Here is a 10,403-nt window from a genome sequence, read left to right as displayed (position 1 = left end):
GACGAAATCCTGGACCCGCCCCCAAACTTTTGGTTATACGGAGTTCCCGTCATTTGATCCTGGATGCTTCCTTGAATTCCTAGTCAACAAAAAAGGCGCCGGATTTGGTGTTCTCGCGCCGTAATCGACTGACGACGTGCCGTGCCGTTGATGTGCCGTAATTCACCATAGTCGTACTGATTGCTGGCTGGATCACAAACTTCGCAGATGTGTGTGCCTCATGGATGCCTTTTTGCTGTTCCGATACTAATCTGGAATTGGGACATGCTAATTTAGGGCGTCCGGTCCACGGTGCTTCTAGCCCGGGCCCAAAGTGCCCGTTTTAAATCTTAGGTGAAGTTCCCCGGGGTTCTGTCCGCCCATTCAAGCCTTGGGAATATTTTCGGTCCTCATGTCACCCGTTGGTCCATTAGATCCAGGTCTCAGCACATCGGTAAGCACTTTTATTCCGTAAGGCGCCCTTGCCAACGAGACACATTTCCGGACATGCGGAGCGCCGGTAGAGCACCTAAATAGGACCATCCGGGGATTTTATAGCGTTTAAGGTGACCATTCTCCTCTGCAAGGCGTTTTTATATGCTCTTACTCCTGGCACAGACTTGGAGTCCATGGCATGCCTTGGTTTGAAGGTTCGCCCAATACTCCGTCCCGCTGTCAAAAATGGTTGAAATTGTGCGAGCCGTTTTCATTTATTACCTACTCTACCTCTTCATAACCGTTTAAAGCCGCGCCGTTACCCCGGCCCTGTATCCGCCGCTGGTGCCTCCGGTCTCTCTAAGACTTGAACCGCCCCTCCCCCCCACCACCGTTTTTTCCTCTGACACATATAAAACCCGCGTGGTCACGGATGTAGATTAGTTTACAAACAGCCCATCAGGTGTCGCCACGATAGGTCGACGCCCAGCCATGCGCTGGTAATGACCTTGAACGTCGCTGATGACAAGGACGAATCCGTTGGCATTGGCGCGCTCAGCGCTTATTGTGATTGTGAATTGAAACGTCCAGTCTCTTCTAAGCAGAATTTGTCAAAAAATAGTTCCTTCCACGGGATTTTGTTGCGACTTTTTCATCAAATAAGGAATACTGCAATACCCATGATGGGGACTATGTTGGACCCGGCAGGTCTCAAACCTGTCGAACTGGCGCTGCGGGCAGCTGCGTGGCTGGGTACGCCGCTGCGTTCTGGCGCCGCCGCCTGGCCAGTGTGTCGGCGATCGGCGTAGTTCGTGGGGACGTGGGCTTGATTAAGCGGCTTTTTCTTCCGCCGCGTAGATAAACAGCTCCGGCCTCCCACGTTACCTGATAACCGCGGTGCTTGTGATTGAACCGCAGCCGTCTTGCGCGCCGCCGCCTGCCAGCAGCGCCCGCGACGTGCCCGGCCGGGGCGGGCATGCTGCCCAGCTGCGCTCGACTGGTGGGCTTAGTGCCGCCCCGCACGCCTGGCCTCTCAGTTGGCAGGCGCGCGTCCGAGTGCGGCGCGGCTATCCCGCTGTCCGGCGCCAACCGACCCGTATTGAGCCGGACAGCCGACGGCGGTCGCGAGCCGGCTCCACCCATGGCGGCGACGGAACCGGAAGCCGGCCCCGCTCTACCGGCGCAGTGCTGGCGCTGGTGGACGAGCTACTGCCTGACCGAGAGCGCGCCGCCGGCTGAGCGACGGCCCGTGCTGCAGTTCCAGTCGCCTGCCGAGCTAGCGCAGCAGCTGCCGCTGACACTGGGCGACCCGGTACCAAGACGAGTCGGCGCTTGTGGCAACTTGCCGCCAGGTGGCCAGCTACTCGGTGCGCACTTTCTGACTTCGGTTCGAAATCAGCTGTACGGCGGCGTGGACCAGTATGGGCTGGCGGGAGCGCTGCTTACCGAGTGCCTCAACACCAACCAGCACACGTTCGAGGTGGCCCCCGCCTTCATTCTGTGCGAGGCTGCCGTGCTCGAACACGTGCGCCAGCTGATCGGCTGGCAGGACGGCGACGGCATCTTCGCTGCTGGCGGCTCGATGGCCAACCAGTACGGCCTGGCTCTGGCGCGTTACCACCGCCACCCGGAGGTGAAGGCGCGGGGCCTGTTTGGCCGCCGCCCGATGGTGGTGTTCACCTCGGAGGACGCACACTACTCGATCCTGAAGGCGGCCCACTGGCATGGATACGGCCACGATAACGTGCTGGCCGTGCCTACGGACGAGTGTGGCCGGATGCGGCCCGACGCTCTGGAGGCGGCGGTGACGCGCGCGCTGGCCGAGGACCGCGAGCCACTGGTGGTGAACGCCACGTGCGGCACCACCGTGCTCGGCGCCTTCGACCCGCTGCCGGAGATTGCCGACATCTGCCACCGGCACGGCCTCTGGCTGCACGTGGACGCTTGCTGGGGCGGTTCGGCGCTGCTATCGCGCCGCTGGCGCCCTGTGCTGGCCGGCCTAGGAGCGCGCTGACTCGGTGGCCTGGAACCCGCACAAGATGCTGGGCGCGCCGCTGCAGTGCTCCCTGTTCGTGACGCGCCATGCCGGCCTGCTGCACCGCTGCAACGCCGCCGCTGCCACCTACCTTTTCCAGCAGGACAAGTTCTACGACGTCAGCTTCGACACGGGCGACAAGTCGGTGCAGTGCGGCCGCAAGGTGGACGGCTTCAAGCTGTGGCTCATGTGGAAGGCGCACGGGGACGCCGGCCTTGAGCGGAGGGTGGACGCGACGTTCGCCGCGGCCAGCTTTTGCGCCGAGCAGGTGGCGCAGCGGCCCGGCTTCCGGCCGGTGCTGGCCGCGCCGCAGTGCGCCAACGTCTGCTTCTGGTACGTGCCGCCGTCACTGCGCGGCCAGGAGGAGACGGCTGCGTGGTGGGAGCGCCTGTCGCAGGTGGCGCCGCGTGTCAAGGAAGCCATGGTGCGGCGAGGCTCGCTCATGGTCGGCTACCAGCCACTGCCGCACAAACAGCTGGTCAACTTCTTCCGGCTGGTGTTTACGGGTGTGCCAGAAATGGGGCCAGCTGAGGTAGACTACATGCTGGACGAAATCGACAGTTTGGGGCGCGACCTCTAGCACCCACAATGGCATCTGCACGGCTTAGTGGCCCCAGTTGTGGCGATGAGTGTGCTGGGCGGGAACGGCGTGGACATGCTGTCGGGGCAGCTGGCGGTGGACATACTGTCGGGGCGGCTGGCGGTGGACACATTGTCGGGGCAGCTGGCGGTGGACATACTGTCGGGGCAGCTGGCGGTGGTCTGCGTCGGGGCAGCTGGCGGTGGACATCCTGTCGGAGCAGCTGGCGGTGGTCTGCGTCGGGGCAGCTGGCGGCGGACATACTGTCGGAGCAGCTGGCGGTGGACATACTGTCGGGGCGGCTGGCGGTGGACATGCTGTCGGGGCAGCTGGCGGTAGTCTGCGTCGGGGCAGCTGGCGGTGGACATGTTGTCGGGGCAGCTGGCGGTGGACATACTGTCGGGGCAGCTGACGGTAGTCTGCGTCGGGGCAGCTGGCGGTGGACATCCTGTCGGGGCAGCTGGCGGTGGTCCGCCAGTGACTGGCGGCTGAAGCCAGCGACGGTTCAGAAGCGCCAGTCTCCGGGTCTTTGGAGCGTGTGAAACTGACAGTGGATCGACCTGAGCCTGCCAGCCGCAGCAACCAACTGTCACAGGCGTGCCGTTCTCTGCGATTTGTCACTGAGAGGAACTTGACGCGAATTTTTTAACTGTTTTGAATACCGTGACAACAGTTTTGTGCCGGACGGTGTCGTGAGGAGCAGCCTCGCCGTATGATTGACGACGGCTTGTTGGAGCCAAAGTAGGGTTTATTCGCACTAGTCGAGATATCATCACTCAGGGGGTGCGGATGCCAGTTATGACCGGTGCGCGCCCACTAGGAAGGATCGCGATCACGACTTCACATCGTCGATGAAGCTCCAGTACCGCTCAAAACAGACGGCGCGGCAAAATACTGCCGTTTGGGCACGTCTAAGCGCGTTTGAGTGTTAGCTAATACTCCGACATCAGTGCCATGAAATAGGCATTTGGCACGTTCTGTAAGAGAAAATATATGTTTTTGCCGCTGCTGTGCATTGCTCATCACGCTACCAGGCGGGGGGCCCCGTTCCAAGGTACGAAGTCAAGGAGTCATGTAAATAAAGCAGGTGGTATCGTCCGGCGATCAAGTTATGTCACCGGATTTACAGTGTTCCCACAATGCTGTCATTGCACACAATGGCAGCATTGAACTGATACCCGTCCCCCACGCTGCACGTGAACAAATATTTTCCATTGATCGCCGTAAATCGCAAGCCGCTCGCCGTCGCCCGCTCAGCAGCATTGAATGGTAGGTTGTCAGCGGTTCAAGACAATGGAATGGATGGCATCTCTAGACAAACGCATTTCAGGGCCAGCTGATAGGCCTAGAGCAGTGCTTTCAGATGTGCATGACGACATCATGACGCTCTACGCCCTCGTTTGTGTTTTTGCCATTGATGTGGAATGCTGGCATCACCCTTCCGTTCGGCCGTCTACATTTAGTTCCGTGCCGTCAACCATTCAGATAAAATCAGTGCTTTCGGCCGACTACCGGTTTACTTTGCCGGCCGAGAGTGTACCAACAGTACTGTCGCACGCACACGGACGCACACACTGTCCACGACTAGCTGCATTAGTGACTGATCGCCGAAACATTGCATGCTGGCTCACGATGATTCAGTGATGAGAGTGATGTGTGTGATGTGAGTGATGTGATGTGAGTGATGCGCGAGGTGCTCGGTCCAACAAAATGTATTTCGTCGGCCGACAAGCGAGTTCCTTTTTCAGCTGAGTGAGCATTATCATTGCCATCGAATGCGCACGGTCGCATCCTCCAAGCGTGATTCCAAGTGCTTCCTGACCCGCCATGGGTTTGTCACGACCCTACCGGCCGGCCTGCGACCGTAAAGGAGTGTCTGACTTTTAGGGCATGTTCCAAAAACATACTAAAGTGAAACATCAGGACAAGTTATGTCTAATAAAATCACCGGATAGTACGACTACAGCACCGCCAAAGCATAGTAAGGATGAGTTTTGAATATTTTCGAATCCAAATTACGCCATTCACGCATCATAACAGCACTGCCCAGTGCCACTATATTTATTCCCTGCAGGTGTGACCACTATCGTCATAGCAACGACCGTGCGCACCTCTGCTGGTGCTAACAAAAAACACTTATGATTGGCTCAGCGGGAAACGGCCTGCTGCCGAGAAGTTGGTTGGGTGAAGTTTGGAGCAATGCATCACTCGCGCAGGTCATGTGCTGCTTCCATTTCCGAAGCCAAAGTGCGCCTTCAAACGAGCCACTGTGGTGTTCGCTGTGGGGGGGGGGGGAAGCAAAGCCTTGGCATAACGTTTCGTTAAATTTGCTTGAAAATAGCCTCGTGTTCGCATAGCGTTTTTGTTTTTAACAGTTTTCAAGCTTTCGTAGCATGCATCACACAAACAATTGGACGCATTATTGTATTGCCAACATTGCGGAACGCCCGCATTAGAAACGCAGGGTCTTATTCAATGCATTACTTTCGTAGTGATGAGCAGGTAATGAAGTGAGATTTCTCCCGGGCTCTTTCAAATCAAAATTATGAGCTGCTTGAAAGGATTAGGAGAAAACTGGCATTGCTGGTCAGATCGTGCACGTCTGATGTGACAATAAGTAAAACGCAAAAAGTGGGTATGCTCCCTTTAAAAGAAGTGTTTCACATTTGCCTGGGGTTTTGAACTGGAATAGCCATTTTGAAGGTCACTCGGTGCAGTTTACGCAGCCCTGCCTGTCCTACACCTAAAATACCTAAAACTCTCTGCCTTTTGAGCTATACGCCCGCAAAGATGTGCAGCAGCCTTTTCATGGAGACTGTTCCAAGATCACCCAGACACCCATGACGTCATTGAAATCCTGTTATTCCGTAAGCCATGCAGCGCTCAAGGCTAAACAAAGTATATTTGTCGAATCGCTCATATCCGGTGTTCATGAGCACGATTTCCAGATTTAACGGCCGTTAATTGGCTCTCAACCAACGTTCTGCAAGTGACGATGACATCAGACAATGATGTTAAGGAGCGTTTTTACTTAACGGAGACATTGTGCTGTCCACAGCAGCCTCTCCCGGTCAAAAGTATATCCACAGTCATAAGCGAGCTTATTTCGTCATGTGTGATGCCTGCTGCAATATCTTTTATTATAAACATTCCCTGTAAGTAATGAGCTGTCAAGATTATATAGGAACAAAATACAAGTTGTCAGCTGACGAACAGCGTACGCAGCCGGCCAACAGTGCTCCCATAGTGCTATCATGTGCACGCACCCGCACTGGCCGTGAGGGACAACGCATATTATCAGCTAACTGCTGTAACTTTGCATATCACCGCTGCGAGCAACGCACTGTCAGGGGGTCAACCTGATAAAGCTGGCAAATATGTTCCAGCGCCAGCCGACAGCCTCTCAGTAGTGTTATGAAAAGTATACTCGCTCTCTCGGATATGGTTTTACATGCATGCGTACATACATACATACATATATATATATATATATATATATATATATATATATATATATATATATATATATATATATATTTATATACATAAAGTGACAGCTTCTAAATGGACGCCATTTGTTGCAAAGCATCATATATATTTATGTACTATCTATCGAGTCTCAGTTACACTTACCTCACGCAATTAAGCATTTTTCCCTTTCACGTTCTGCCGTACGTTGGCCACCACGCCACCCAGCAGCCAGCCTTATTCAGTAGTGTGCCTTCAGGTGTTCATATCATTAATACAGGTGATGTCCACCGACAGCCAATTCATATTGCCCGATGTGTAGTGTTCCCACAGCGCTATCATGTGCATGTGGTCCCACCGACGCTGCAGGGAAATAGTGGTTTCTAAATGGATGTCACATGTTGCAGAGCCCCGCCGTGGTTGTCCCGCCAGCATGGAGTGATGCTCTTTTGCTCGATCAAGCCAATAAAATGTATGTCGTTGGCCGACAAAAGTGTTACAGTGCTCTCTGATAGGTTTATGGCATTGCAATGAAATGCGCAAGACTGTACCCCATGTAAGCAATTATATTTGTTTTTCCGGGTGGTAGCATTTTGGTCACCGCGCTACTGGCAGCCCGCCTGCCTACCGTTTTGCACCAAAGGAATTAATGCGAGCGAAATAGGTGTTTGTCGTCCCACAACCAACTTACCTCGCCAAGCAGCTGTAATCTTAAAAACCTATTATATGCAGCACAGTCATGTCCACACTACACGATCGTAGTATTCCTACGTATTCCTATGCTGCAAGTATTCCTAACAGACCGTTGTAATTTACCAATTGCCGACGCAGCCGACCTGCCAGCACTCAGTGGTGCACTGTCAGTGGGGTAGGCCAATAAAATGGATGCCTTCGACCGACAGGCATGTTTCAATGCCAGCTGATATACCTTTAGCAGTGTTAACAGTTGTGCAAGGTTGCACTCTCCTCATGAGATTATGTGTTATTTCCCGGCGGTCGCGTTCTGGCCACCATGCTACCGACCGGCCGGCCTTAGTCATAACTGTGTCATCAGCGGGTCACATATGGCCGCCAATAGATGCTGTCTTTCGACGGCAGATTTACGTTGCTGTGCAATAGTGCTGCCTTAGCACTACCACAAGCAACGGTTACACTCACATACATCATTTTAATTGCCCTCTCACCTTTCTGATGACCCGTGCGTGCCTGCCCACCAGCACTGAATGATGGCTGGCAGAGTGCCAATCCCACGAAATGCATGCCGTCGGCCGGCAATCATGCTATATTTCGCTGCAACGTGCGTAGTGCAGCGCTCCAGTGACTCCGAGTCTCTTAACACGCTCCCGGGTGGTCGGCTAGATACCCTTCGCCTGGGTGGGGGGGTCAATTTCACCCCCCCCCCCCTAAGATCTTGGGAACTAAGAGGGCTAGATACACCAAATTTACGGGATGTGTTGACCTGTACGTAAACTCACTTAGGTCCAAGTTTCAGGTTCCTAGGTCATGACCTTCGGATTAAAAAGGGTCAAACAAGGTCAAATTCCAGGTTGATCTCCAAAGTGCCCCTAGAACCTAGATAACCGTTTCTAAGCAATAGGTCGCATTCCCATTCAAGGTCAGTGACCATGTTTGACCTTTTAAGGTCAAGGTGACCAAAATCATGCAAGATTGCTTTGAGTTTTGCATTTGACTAAACGACAAAGAATACGCTAGGCAGTATGTTCTTAAAACAAAATGTCGACCTGGGTCATTTTAGGTCAATGACCTATTCTGACCTCTAAGAAGGCCATTAAAGATGCATAATGCGGTTCTTGCTATCAATAAGCTCGAAATGAGCATCGGAAACTCCCATACAGCATGCCCCAGAGTAGCAAAACAGGTTGGTTTTGACATTGGTGTGACTTTCATACCTGACCTTAGGTCAATGTAATTTGCTCATTTGACTGTTGTGCTGCCTAAGAAAGCGTCTCAGAGATTATGGCTTCGTCTAACACTCCGTTGTTGGATCAGATTAAAGGATTCCCTAGAAATTGTCTTCGCTGAAGCCATGGCCTGACTTTGACCTGTCATAGGCCAGCGACCTTACAAGGTACATCTAAATTTGTGATGCCAAACGATTCGCTATTCAGTTGTCTACAGCTAAGCAAAATTTGGTGCGGCTGCGCCGCGCCGTTCGAAACCATTCTGGAAAAACCTTCGGGGGATCAATTTGACCCCCACCCGAGCGCGTGTTAAGAGCCGTGCGCCTTCGACAGCTCGTGCCGACCGGACGCCCACTACAGAGTATTGGTGCCCAGAAGCTGGTACGGAGCATACGGAAATCGCGTTGGCTCGGAGGCTATTGCTGGAATTCCATAATTGGCGCTGCGAGTTTTGAAGTGCTGGCAGTTTTTGCAAATAGCTGTGCACTTGCGTTCTGATTTCACCAATCAAGTGTTTCCAAATATGTCCGTATTGATGCCGGTATTAAAATGCACGGTGAATCCAAACACAGCTTCGAACATTCAACTACGAGGCGGTCATTCTCCTATGTCTTGCGGACATTCTCGCCTGTCGAATGCGAATGCTCAGCTCTAGTAAGCACAGCACCTCCGAATTTGTGTAGCTGGTCAGCCAGCCAGGCAGCCAGCAATTGTTCTTGTCGCCGCTTTTTCATGTTGCCATGTAGTGAAGCATGGGGCTTAACCAGTCCGCTGTTTAGCCGTTCGCCATTTTGGTTTGCAAACGTTTTGGTATATTCCTATTCCGCAGATGGTCATTTGGTAATTTTCCGGACTGGGAAGTCGGCTATTTTACGCTCCGCATTTTTGCAGTTCTTCATCTAGCCTTTCACCATCTCCGCATGCTGACTTTATTATATTTTTAGATGGTTTACCATCTTGTGCTTGTGAAATGTAAGGCGTGCTAAGTATTCGATAAAATTAAAGTGGCCTTCTTACAATAATTACATACGTGATAGTCGTTCAGTAAGATGTATTTTCCATGCATGTTTGGTTACGGACCTTTCTCACAAATTTGAAAAGTACAATTATTTACATGTAGTGTATGATAATGCTGCGGGCACCTACCCGCGACAATCGGCATTTTGCCACAACCGCACAGCCAGACTTTAACTCAACTCAACTCGTCGTCGTCAGCTCGTCGGCAACTCAACCTCCTGGGAGGATAAGCAGCTACAGCCTGCGACTGTGCACGTGAGGTCAGGTATCCTGTGTTTCCGTGCGCCGCTGGCCGGTGACACTGCAGTTGATCAGTATTGAGAATGATGACACATTACACGATGTGCTCTTCCAGTGCGATGCCGTCATAGATAAAAGCCCCTCAATTGCCCTTTCATGACCTTTCCGAAGCGCTCCATCCTCCTCTTCCGCATTCTTTCTGGTTGTAAGTGGAGGTACCTCAACCAGATTCCACGCTCGTCAGCCGTTGAAGCGAGCCGACAAAGCTCGGCTGTGCGACTCCATGCGGGCACGCGCGAGTTGCGTCCCTGCATTGGTCTCCGTCGGCAGGCTGACGGTGTGCAGCAGCGGCTATGCGACTCTATGCGAGCTCCCGCGAGCTGCGTCCCTGCGTTGGTCTCTGGCGGCAAGCTGACGGTGTGCGGCAGCTGCATATGTACGTACAGGAAACGAAAAGTAGAAAGGCTATGACCGACCTCCCCCATCCTCCCCCCCCCCCCCCGATTTTTACACACATGCTGACAGGCCTTCCCTAAAACAAGCCTGGAGCCGCCCAAAACGAGAATCTCGCTCACAGTATTCTCTGTTGGTATGCCGCCAGATTGTGAGCGCGATGTTCGTTTTTCTCGGCGTCATTTTTTAAAATGGAAACCATACATAACTCGTCCAATTGAAACAGGTGAAGGCTGGAATGGAGAGAGCCTTGAGTGTTGTTATTTGCTTTTGT

At 53.2% G+C, this 10,403-nt stretch overlaps 1 protein-coding gene across 1 annotated transcript in view; it reads left to right on the top strand.

Moving 5' to 3' along the window:
- LOC119093383 (integral membrane protein GPR180) overlaps positions 1-10,403 on the top strand; it is a 97,479-nt gene that overhangs the window by 55,614 nt on the left and 31,462 nt on the right. The gene's annotated exons all lie outside the window — the stretch shown is intronic.

This window comes from Pollicipes pollicipes, unplaced genomic scaffold, assembly GCF_011947565.3.
Source record: "Pollicipes pollicipes isolate AB1234 unplaced genomic scaffold, Ppol_2.1 Scaffold_4002;HRSCAF=4701_pilon_pilon_pilon, whole genome shotgun sequence".
Taxonomy (NCBI): Eukaryota; Metazoa; Arthropoda; class Thecostraca; order Pollicipedomorpha; family Pollicipedidae; genus Pollicipes; species Pollicipes pollicipes.
Note: the sequence above shows the minus strand (reverse complement) of the source record. Positions and strands in the feature narration are given on the sequence as shown.